Source organism: Oncorhynchus mykiss, chromosome 15, assembly GCF_057628025.1.
Source record: "Oncorhynchus mykiss isolate SJ-2025 chromosome 15, ASM5762802v1, whole genome shotgun sequence".
Taxonomy (NCBI): domain Eukaryota; kingdom Metazoa; phylum Chordata; class Actinopteri; order Salmoniformes; family Salmonidae; genus Oncorhynchus; species Oncorhynchus mykiss.
The window spans coordinates 19,313,869-19,326,473 of NC_143036.1; positions in this window are offsets into that span (position 1 = coordinate 19,313,869).

Consider the following 12,605-nt stretch of genomic DNA (forward strand, 5'->3'; position numbering starts at 1 on the left):
GTGCACAAACCCACATGTGTGTGCGCACAAACCCACATGTGTGTGCTCCCTCTCCTTGGTTTGACACATGAAGGATCACGCGGTTGGGGGGCATGTGGGAAGCTATAAGACTGCAAACACAGGAACCCAGGCTGGCTCTATTAAGAGAAGGGGGTGATGTACTGTTGCTCTTGGCTATCTATAAGCCGCCGGACTTGTACACTAATGTGTTATCCAGGAGTACATAGACAGACCTTGAGAGCTCTCTTTCCTAATAGTGCTGCTGGATATGCCTCTGGCAACCACGGTATGATGTCACCAAGGGCGACATGATGAAAAAATCTGGAAAAAAGGATTCCCGACCCCGAGTTTCTCAAAGCAAAAGCCTAGTATATCGAATAGCTGTGCAACACCCACATTTCAAGTCCAAACATGCAACCACTATTATAAATCCTATATAAATTCATAGGGGGGGTTTCTCAGAATATGACTGGCATCCTACAACTGTGAAGTATATTGGATGTGTGTATTTTGAACACAGAAATATTGTCTAGGACCAGTGCTGGACAGATGAATGGGGTGGGGTGTCATTGTGGAGGGTTGAGGTGGGTGTCTGTGGGGACATTTAATAAGCATAAACATTCTACACTTTCACTTCCACGTTCCCAGGCAACTTACCATGGCAACAGGGGAACACGCCCACCACCATGGAGAGAAACTTGGCAACGTGTCATGGCAACGTGTCACCACACTCCTCCCCTCCGACCCAACACCTCCCCTCTCATCCACCAATCAATAACAACACTGCATGTGTTAAAGAGCATGGGTGCCAAAACCATGGTCATAGTCATTCGAGCATGCAATAGACAACATTTTGAAACAGAAAACATTTTGTGACAAATCTAGGTAGTACATTTGTGTTTTAGTGCATTTTCGTCCATCTGGGGCCTAATGAATAGCACCCAGATGTGCTGCTGGGGTCCAAGGACAGTGACAGAGACATGGCAACATTTACAGTACAGTGTGAATTGAGCGCAGAGGCGAGGAGGAGGCACAGACAGATCTATGTTGTTAACAGCTCAGCTCATGCTGTATGTATGGACTGGATGGAGGGTGGGGTGCATATCCCTGCATTCACGTTCGTCTCAAGCACATGATTGAAAATTCATTATTTATCCCGCCTTGAAAGGGAAAGGAAAACATGTAAGTGGATACAACATTCGCTGACGCCGGAAACCTAAATGGGGAGAATGTATATCGGAGCTAGTTTACTGTTTCATAAGCATGGAGGAGCTACTTGACTTTCCCTCCTCTCACTCTTCATATGTAATAAAAATATGTATCTTTCTACCCACCTCTCTTTCTCCTCCCCTCTTCCTCTCTCTACCTTACTCTCTCTCTCTCTCTTTTACCTCTAATCTCCTACCTATGTCCAATCCCAAACCAACCCTTAACCCTATCCTCTACTCACTTGGGGTGATCTGGGAGGAATGGATAGGTAATAGGTTAGGGGGACTTTTTACCATATTGCTTACACCTACAGTATGAAACCCTGTCAGATCTTCTAAGAGCTATAGGGGTTGCTTTGGGATTGGTCAGTAGAGTCTCCAAATGGGTTTTGCTCTCAAATATGGTCCTAGGATTCCTTTATAGATAGAACAACAGTGTCTACTGTCTATGTCTATGAATGGTGCTCTTCCCCCAATCTGGTGCTTTAATTCAGCAGTCAAATATAAACTGAGTATTCAAACATTAAGAACACCTGTTCTTTCCATGACATAGACTGACTGACCAGGTGAATCCAGGTCAATTGACCAGGTTAATTGATGTCAATTGTTAAATCCACTTCAATCCGTGTAGATGAAGGGGAGGAGACAAGAAGGATTGCTAATCCTTGAGACATTTGAGACATGGATTGTGTATGTGTGCCATTCAGAGGGTGAATGGAAAGACAAAAAATGCCTTTGAACGGGGTATGTTAGTAGGTGCACCAGTTTGTGTAACACTGCTATGCTGCTAGATTTTCTCGCTCAACTGTTTCCCGTGTGTATCACCCAAATGACATCCAGCCAACTTGACACAACTGTGGGAAGCATTGGAGTGAACATCCCCAGCATCCCTGTGGAATGAAGAGTCCGTGCCGCAATGAATTGAGGCTGTTCTGAGGACAAAAGGGAGGGGGATTGACTAACACAGATAGCCCTCAGGGATCGCTTTACTCTGGGGTGAGTGTGTGCGATGGAAACCCGATCATAGATTAATGCTGATGGCATGAAATTAAGTGCAATTCACTGGCGTTTCAGCTCCGGAGTGCCCGCTGCCCGAGAGTCAGGACACAACATTGTTGACTCGTAAAAAGAAGGAGCTACGGTGAAACACAGAACCGTAGACTGTAATGAAGAAGATTTAGATACACGACAATCGTTGGCGCGTTGGAGAACTAGCGGCCATTCCTACATGTTAAGGGCCCGTTATATGACAGGGGTGTCATGCCTGTACATATCAGCCAGGCGGCGGAGCCATTCGACGCGAGTGACAGACATGCTCAGTTAATGGATGCAAATGATGAGGAATGAGCCATAGCTTCACTAAACCTGGGTCATCACTCATGGAAATGTCATTCATAACTATTGTTGGTGTCTCTCCCCACATAAGAAGACCCCATAAAGTCATATGATGTGATAGTCCATATGAGAAGCATATGGCTACTGGTTCATGGTCGATGACTCCACATCAGTCCCATGTGTAATTATGGGTCCCGTGTGGCTTAGTTGGTAGCGCATGGTGCTCGCAATGCCAGGGTTGTGGGTTCAATTTCCATGTGGGACCAGTACAACAACAACAAAATGTATGAACTCATTACTGTATGTCACTCTAGATAAGAGGGTCTACTGAAATGTAAATTGGATGAAATGCTCAGGGGGTTGGGATAATGGCTCCAGTGTCCACCATTGCTATTATCTCCTCTGTGGAGGTTTTCCACACATACTTTCACAATACCACTGTCTTTTTATTAGGTGGCTTCAAATGATCCTTAATGAAGATGATCTATGAGATGGAGATATTATATCACTGCTGTAAACCTGATATAATATTATGATTTATAGAGATATATTTGAAATGAATTCAAACAGAACCTGTTTAATAATTCCACTAAAAATATATTATTAGCGTTATTGTGTTATTTCTATCTAATGAGAAAATGCATTTTGACAAGGATTGCAGCACACAAAGAATGTTAATGTGACTTCCTATAACTTCTTTGTTGATGACATGTATATTTAACTATGTCTGTGTTAAAGGCTTACATTCATTCTGGCAGAGTTGTGCTTCATATGCCATAAACAATGTGTGTATGACAATTCTCTCAATATTCACTTAGCATACAAAGTACCAAATCATATACATTGTAAAATGGCTGAATGCACCGTCAACCCCAAACTGCTATTGAAATGTATAAGAGCAGCAGTTGAAGGGTTAGCATGCCATAAGCACAAGACAAGACATGAATAAGGATTCATATTTAAACAAGTGGTAACAGAACACAATTAGCAAGCTGGGTGTAGCTGCTCTTACAGACATCATCACATGTCACGTATAAGAGCTGGGCAGTGTTCAGGCAAAGACATTTTGAAATTTATTTTACCTTTATTTAACTAGGCAAGTCAGTTAAGAACAAATTCTTATTTTCAATGACGGCCTGGGAACAGTGGGTTAACTGCCTGTTCAGGGGCAGAACAACAGATTTGTACCTTGTCAGCTCGGGGGTTTGAACTCGCAACCTTCCGGTTACTAGTCCAACGCTCTAACCACTAGGCTACCCTGCCGCCCTCCCCTACCACCTACCACCTAAACATGTCCAATTAAAACACAGATGCTATTTTCCCATTGCAAACCATTTGACTATGACATGCCCTACTGAACAAGGTTCTGTTTGGGTGTGTTGTTGGATCTGTTATGGAGCCAGCCTCCACTCCTGGTCAGTTCGACTGTCCTTTTGTCCTCCGGCATTTACAACCTGTTTTATGGCTCCTGTGGCCACGCCTCTTTATGAGCTCCTTCAAAGGAATTATTACAAACGCAGCCCACCTAAAGATCACCCATTCAGAATCACATGCTAATAGCATCTCATCTCTGGCTCATAAAGCGATAGCCCACCTAAAGATCACCCATTCAGAATCACATGCTAATAGCATCTCATCTCTGGCTCATAAAGCAATGATCCCAAACTGTGATACATCGGATTGGTCTGCCTGCTCTGATCCTGGCTATAACATTTATGTTAATGAGGTGACGTTTTCAATGACACACGTGTTGACCTATCTGATTAAATTGGAATGTTTAATATGCTAATGTCATAGCAAGCATGATACCTTGTATTTATTTAACCTTTATTTATCTAGCCAAGTCAGTTAAGAACAAATTCGTATTTACAATGACGGCCGACACCGGCCAAACCTAGATGACGCTGGACCAAGTGCGTCGCCGTATGGGACTCCCAATCACGGCCAGATGTGATACAGCCTGGATTCGAACCAAGGATTGTTGTGACACCTCTTGCATTGAGATGTAGTGCCTTAGACCGCTGCACCACTCAATATCCCATGGGGGAGTATGGGGGATTTGGTTCCGTAGCTTCAGCACACAATAACACAATGTAAACACAACATGAAGACGACAGGGACTTCCATAGCTCTAATGCTACAATACACATTTTTATGCTCACAGATTCTGGAACACCTCATGTCATGTCAACAGACAACTGCAAAAACTTAATCGCTCCTCAATTCAAACTTTTCCATGAACTATGTGTGAACCTTGTGCTAACCTCACAGTAATGGACACATAAATCAGAGAGGAAGCTCTACACTCCAACAACAGATGATAACATAATTATGCCACAGTATTAGAGTCAGTGACCGTAGTCACGATGTCTGCATTGTCCTTGCATGATTTAGTCCTACAGGCTCTCATGTTCACTGCTGGAAACTGGCCTTGCCCCATCTCTACACTCTTTAATCTGCCGTGCCAAGTGTACAGACTTACGGGGATGTTAGGAGCAGGCATGGAGGCACCAATCGGCCACGGCTTGACACCCACCATTCCAGGAGGTAAAATTAGACCGCAATCAATAGACACTCGTGGGCGGTGATAAGCATAAAGTGCCTTCAGAAAGTATTCACACCCCTTGACTTTTCCACTTTGTAGTTACAGCCTGAATTTAATAGCCCATAATGTTTTTAAAAATGTTTACCAATTAATAAAAAATGCGAAAGCTGAAATGTCTTGACTCAATACGTATTCAACCCCTTTGTTATGGCAAGCCTAAATAGGTTCAGGAGTAAAAATTTGCTTAACAAGTCACATGATAAGTTGCATGGACTCACTCTGTGTGCAATAATAGTGTTTAACATGATTTTTGAATTACTACCTCATCTCTGTACCCCACACACACAATTATTTGTAAGGTCCCTCAGTCAAGCAGTGAATTTCAAACACAGATTCAACCACAAAGAGCAGGGAGGTTTTCAAAAGTCTCGCGAAGACGGGCACCTATTGGTAGATGGGTAAAAAATGTAAAAGCAGAAAATGAAAAGCTCTTTGAGCATAGTGAAGTTATTCATTACACTTTGGATGGTGTATCAATGAACCCAGTCACTACAAAGATATAGGTGTCCTTCCTAATTCAGTTGCTGGAGAGGAAGGAAACAGCTCAGGGATTTCACCATGAGACCAATGGTGACTTTAAAACAGTTATAGAGTTCAATGGCTGTGATAAGAGAAAACTGAGCATTACAGTTACTCCACAATTTGTATTTTATTTATTTCACCTTTATTTAACCAGGTAGGCTAGTTGAGAACAAGTTCTCATTTGCAACTGTGACCTGGCCAAGATAAAGCATAGCAGTGTGAACAGACAACACAGAGTTACACATGGAGTAAACAATTAACAAGTCAATAACACACTAGAAAAATAAGAGAGTCTATATACATTGTGTGCAAAAGGCATGAGGAGGTAGGCAAATAATTACAATTTTGCAGATTAACACTGGAGTGATAAATGATCAGATGGTCATGTACAGGTATACAGGTACAGAGATATTGGTGTGCAAAAGAGCAGAAAAGTAAATAAATATAAACAATATGGGGATGAGGTAGGTTAAATTGGGTGGGCTATTTACCGATAGACTATGTACAGCTGCAGCGATCGGTTAGCTGCTCAGATAGCAGATGTTTGAAGTTGGTGAGGGAGATAAAAGTCTCCAACTTCAGCGATTTTTGCAATTCGTTTTTTGCAATTCGTTCCAGTCACAGGCAGCAGAGAACTGGAACGAAAGGCGGCCAAATGAGGTGTTGGCTTTAGGGATGATCAGTGAGATACACCTGCTGGAGCGCGTGCTATGTGTGGGTGTTGCCATCGTGACCAGTGAACTGAGATAAGGCGGAGCTTTAGCTAGCATGGACTTGTAGATCAAATCAAATCAAAGTTATTTATATAGCCCTTCGTACATCAGCTGATATCTCAAAGTGCTGTACAGAAACCCAGCCTAAAACCCCAAACGGCAAGCAATGCAGGTGTAGAAGCACGGTGGCTAGGAAAAACTCCCTAGAAAGGCCAAAACCTAGGAAGAAACCTAGAGAGGAACCAGGCTATGTGGGGTGGCCAGTCCTCTTCTGGCTGTGCCGGGTGGAGATTATAACAGAACATGGCCAAGATTTTCAAATGTTCATAAATGACCAGCATGGTCAAATAATAATAAGGCAGAACAGTTGAAACTGGAGCAGCAGCACGGTCAGGTGGACTGGGGACAGCAAGGAGTCATCATGTCAGGTATTCCTGGGGCATGGTCCTAGGACTCAGGTCCTCCGAGAGAGAGAAAGAAAGAGAGAATTAGAGAGAGCATATGTGGGATGGCCAGTCCTCTTCTGGCTGTGCCGGGTGGAGATTATAACAGAACATGGCCAAGATGTTCAAATGTTCATAAATGACCAGTACGGTCGAATAATAAGGCAGAACAGTTGAAACTGGAGCAGCAGCACGGCCAGGTGGACTGGGGACAGCAAGGAGTCATCATGTCAGGTAGTCCTGGGGCATGGTCCTAGGGCTCAGGTCCTCCGAGAGAGAGAAAGAAAGAGAGAAGGAGAGAATTCGAGAACGCACACTTAGATTCACACAGGACACCGAATAGGACAGGAGAAGTACTCCAGACATAACAAACTGACCCTAGCCCCCCGACACATAAACTACTGCAGCATAAATACTGGAGGCTGAGACAGGAGGGGTCAGGAGACACTGTGGCCCCATCCGAGGACACCCCTGGACAGGGCCAAACAGGAAGGATATAACCCCACCCACTTTGCCAAAGCACAGCCCCCACACCACTAGAGGGATATCTTCAACCACCAACTTACCATCCTGAGACAAGACCTCCGCCACGGCACAACCCAAGGGGGGGGGGGGGCAACCCAGACAGGATGACCACATCAGTGAATCAACCCACTCAGGTGACGCACCCCCTCCAGGGACGGCATGAGAGAGCCCCAGTGACTCAGCCCCTGTAATAGGGTTAGAGGCAGAGAATCCCAGTGGAAAGAGGGGAACATGCCAGGCAGAGACAGCAAGGGCGGTTCGTTGCTCCAGAGCCTTTCCGTTCACCCTCCCACTCCTGGGCCAGACTACACTCAATCATATGACCCACTGAAGAGATGAGTCTTCAGTAAAGTCTTAAAGGTTGAGACCGAGTTTGCGTCTCTGACATGGGTAGGCAGACCGTTCCATAAAAATGGAGCTCTATAGGAGAAAGCCCTACCTCCAGCTGTTTGCTTAAAAATTCTAGGGCCAGTTAGGAGGCCTGCGTCTTGTGACCGTAGCGTACGTGTAGGTATGTACGGCAGGACCAAATCAGAGAGATAGGTAGGAGCAAGCCCATGTAATGCTTTGTAGGTTAGCAGTAAAACCTTGAAATCAGCCCTTGCTTTGACAGGAAGCCAGTGTAGAGAGGCTAGCACTGGAGTAATATGATCAAATTTTTTGGTTCTAGTCAGGATTCTAGCAGCCGTATTTAGCACTAACTGAAGTTTATTTAGTGCTTTATCCGGGTAGCCGGAAAGTAGAGCATTGCAGTAGTCTAACCTAGAAGTGACAAAAGCATGGATTAATTTTTCTGCATCATTTTTGGACAGAAAGTTCCTGATTTTTGCAATGTTACGTAGATGGAAAAAAGCTGTCCTTGAAATGGTCTTGATATGTTCTTCAAAAGAGAGATCAGGGTCCAGAGTAACGCCGAGGTCTTTCACAGTTTTATTTGAGACGACTATACAACCATTAAGATTAATTGTCAGATTCAACAGAAGATCTCTTTGTTTCTTGGGACCTAGAACAAGCATCTCTGTTTTGTCCGAGTTTAAAAGTAGAAAGTTTGCAGCCATCCACTTCCTTATGTCTGAAACACATGCTTCTAGCAAGGGCAATTTTGGGGCTTCACCATGTTTCATTGAAATGTACAGCTGTGTGTCATCCGCATAGCAGTGAAAGTTAACATTATGTTTTCGAATAACATCCCCAAGAGGTAAAATATATAGTGAAAACAATAGTGGTCCTAAAACGGAACCTTGAGGAACACCGAAATTTACAGTTGATTTGTCAGAGGACAAACCATTCACAGAGACAAACTGATATCTTTCCGACAGATAAGATCTAAACCAGGCCAGAACTTGTCCGTGTAGACCAATTTGCGTTTCCAATCTCTCCAAAAGAATGTGGTGATCGATGGTATCAAAAGCAGCACTAAGGTCTAGGAGCACGAGGACAGATGCAGAGCCTCGGTCCGATGCCATTAAAATGTAATTTAACCCCTTCACAAGTGCCGTCTCAGTGCTATGATGGGGTCTAAAAACCAGACTGAAGCATTTCGTATACATTGTTTGTCTTCAGGAAGGCAGTGAGTTGCTGCGCAACAGCCTTTTCTAAAATTTTTGAGAGGAATGGAAGATTCGATATAGGCCGATAGTTTTTTATATTTTCTGGGTCAAGGTTTGGCTTTTTCAAGAGAGGCTTTATTACTGCCACTTTTAGTGAGTTTGGTACACATCCGGTGGATAGAGAGCCGTTTATTATGTTCAACATAGGAGGGCCAAGCACAGGAAGCAGCTCTTTCAGTAGTTTAGTTGGAATAGGGTCCAGTATGCAGCTTGAAGGTTTAGAGGCCATGATTATTTTCATCATTGTGTCAAGAGATATAGTACTAAAACACTTGAGCGTCTCTCTTGATCCTAGGTCCTGGCAGAGTTGTGCAGACTCAGGACAACTGAGCTTTGAAGGAATACGCAGATTTAAAGAGGAGTCCGTAATTTGCTTTCTAATAATCATAATCTTTCCCTCAAAGAAGTTCATGAATTTTTCACTGCTAAAGTGAAAGTCATCCTGTCTTGGGGAATGCTGCTTTTTAGTTAGCTTTGCGACAGTATCAAAAAGGAATTTCGGATTGTTCTTATTTTCCTCAATTAAGTTAGAAAAATAGGATGATCGAGCAGCAGTAAGGGCTCTTCGGTACTGCACAGTACTGTCTTTCCAAGCTAGTCGGAAGACTTCCAGTTTGGTGTGGCGCCATTTCCGTTCCAATTTTCTGGAAGCTTGCTTCAGATCTCGGGTATTTTCTGTGTACCAGGGAGCTAGTTTCTTATGAGAAATGTTTTTAGTTTTTAGGGGTGCAACTGCATCTAGGGTATTGCGCAAGGTTAAATTGAGTTCCTCAGTTAGGTGGTTAACTGATTTTTGTCCTCTGGCATCCTTGGGTAGACAGAGGGAATCTGGAAGGACATCAAGGAATCTTTGTGTTGTCTGTGAATTAATAGCACGACTTTTGATGTTCCTTGGTTGGAGTCTGAGCAGATTATTTTTTGCAATTGCAAACGTAATAAAATGGTGGTCCGATAGTCCAGGATTATGAGGAAAAACATTAAGATCCACAACATTTATTCCATGGGACAAAACTAGGTCCAGCGTTTGACTGTGACAGTGAGTGGGTCCAGAGACATGTTGGACAAAACCCACTGAGTCGATGATGGCTCCGAAAGCCTTTTGGAGTGGGTCTGTGGACTTTTCCATGTGAATATTAAAGTCACCAAAGATTAGAATATTATCTGCTATGACGACAAGGTCCGATAGGAATTCAGGGAACTCAGTGAGGAACGCTGTATATGGCCCAGGAGGCCTGTAAACAGTAGCTATAAAAAGTGATTGAGTAGGCTGCATAGATTTCATGACTAGAAGCTCAAAAGACGAAAACTTCATTTTTTTTTTTGCAAATTGAAATTTGCTATCGTAAATGTTAGCAACACCTCCGCCTTTGCGGGATGCACGGGGGATATGGTCACTAGTGTAGCCAGGAGGTGAGGCCACATTTAACACAGTAAATTCATCAGGCTTAAGCCATGTTTCAGTCAGGCCAATCACATCAAGATTATGATCAGTGATTAGTTCATTGACTATAATTGCCTTTGAAGTAAGGGATCTAAAATTAAGTAGCCCTATTTTGAGATGTGAGTTATCATGATCTCTTTCAATAATGACGGGAATGGAGGTGGTCTTTATCCTAGTGAGATTGCTAAGGCGAACACCGCCATGTTTAGTTTTGCCCAACCTAGGTCGAGGCACAGACACGGTCTCAATGGTGATAGCTGAGCTGACTACACTGATTGTGCTAGTGGCAGACTCCACTATGCTGGCAGGCTGGCTAACAGCCTGCTGCCTGGCCTGCACCCTATTTCATTGTGGAGCTAGAGGAGTTAGAGCCCTGTCTATGTTGGTAGATAAGATGAGAGCACCCCTCCAGCTAGGATGGAGTCCGTCACTCCTCAGCAGGTCAGGCTTGGTCCTGTTTGTGGGTGAGTCCCAGAAAGAGGGCCAATTATCTACAAATTCTATCTTTTGGGAGGGGCAGAAAACAGTTTTCAACCAGCGATTGAGTTGTGAGACTCTGCTGTAGAGCTCATCACTCCCCCTAACTGTGAGGGGGCCAGAGACAATTACTCGATGCCGACACATCTTTCTAGCTGATTTACACGCAGAAGCTATGTTGCGCTAGGTGATCTCTGACTGTTTCATCAGATGACCTGGAGCCAGTGGGTCTGGCGACGAATATGTAGCGAGGGCCAACCGACTAGAGCATACAGGTCGCAGTGGTGTGTGGTATAAGGTGCTTTAGTAACAAAACGGATGGCACTGTGATAAACTGCATCCAGTTTGCTGAGTAGAGTGTTGGAGGCTATTTTGTAGATGACATCGCCGAAGTCGAGGATCAGTAGGATAGTCAGTTTTACTAGGGTAAGTTTGGCGGCGAGAGTGAAGGAGGCTTTGTGTCACGTTCTGACCTTTATTTCCGTTGTTTTGTATTTATTTAGTATGGTCAGGGCGTGAGTTGGGTGGGCAGTCTATGTTTGTTTTTCTATGTTTTGGGGCATTTCTATGTTTTCGGCCTAGTATGGTTCTCAATCAGAGGCAGGTGTCATTAGTTGTCTCTGATTGAGAATCATACTTAGGTAGCCTGGGTTGCACTGTTTGTTTGTGGGTGATTGTCTATGTTGATGGCTTGTTTCAGCACAGGTCTCATTTTGTAGCTTCACGGTCGAATTTGGTTTATTGTTTTTGTTACTCGTTTGTATAGTGTTCAGTCTTTCTTGATTAAAGATTTGCCATGGACACTTACCACGCCGCGTATTGGTCCTCAGATCCATCTCGTCTCTCCTCTTCAGATGAAGAGGAGGACGGCCGTGACAGAATCACCCACCAACCAAGGACCAAGCGGCGTGGTAGAAAACAGCGACGACAGCAGCAGCAGCAGCAACAACAACAGCGGCCGGTATCACAGGACTCCTGGACATGGGAGGAGATACTGAACGGAGAGGGACCCTGGGCACAGGCTGGGGAATATCGCCGCCCCAAAGCAGAGCTGGAGGCAGCGAAAGCTGAGCGGCGGCGATATGAGGAGGCAGCACGGCAGTGCGACAGGTACGAGAGACAGCCCCAACATTTTTTGGGGGGGGGGCACACGAGGGGTGGAGCTAAGCCAGGTAGCAGACCTGCGCTCACCCCTCGTGCTTATTATAAGCAGCGCGATACTGGGCAGGCACCGTGTTATGCGGTTAAGCGCACGGTGTCGCCAGTACGTGTCCATAGCCCGGTGCGCTATAGGACAGCCCCCCGAGAGTGTCATGCGAGTGCGGGCATCGAGCCAGGGCGTATGGTGCCTGCTCAGCGGGTCTGGTCGCCGGTACGCAGTTTTGGTCCAGGGTATCCTGCGCCGGCTCTGCGTGCTGTGTCTCCGGGGCGCTGGGAGGGTGCAGTGCGTCCTCTGCCTGCGCTCCGCTCGTGCCGGGCGAATGTGGGAATGGAGCCGAAGGGAGAGGTGCGTGTAGTAAGCACTAGATCTCCCGTGCTTACCCACAGCCCGGTTCAACCTGTGCCTGCACTCTGGACGGTCCGGGCTAGAGTGGTTATCCAGCCTGGGGAGGTGGTGCCAAGGTTGCGCACCAGAGCTCCAGTGCTCCCCCACAGCCCGGTCCTTCAGGTGCCTCCTCCTAACCCCAAGCCTCCTGAAGGGCTCCCCAGCCTGGTGGTACCTGTG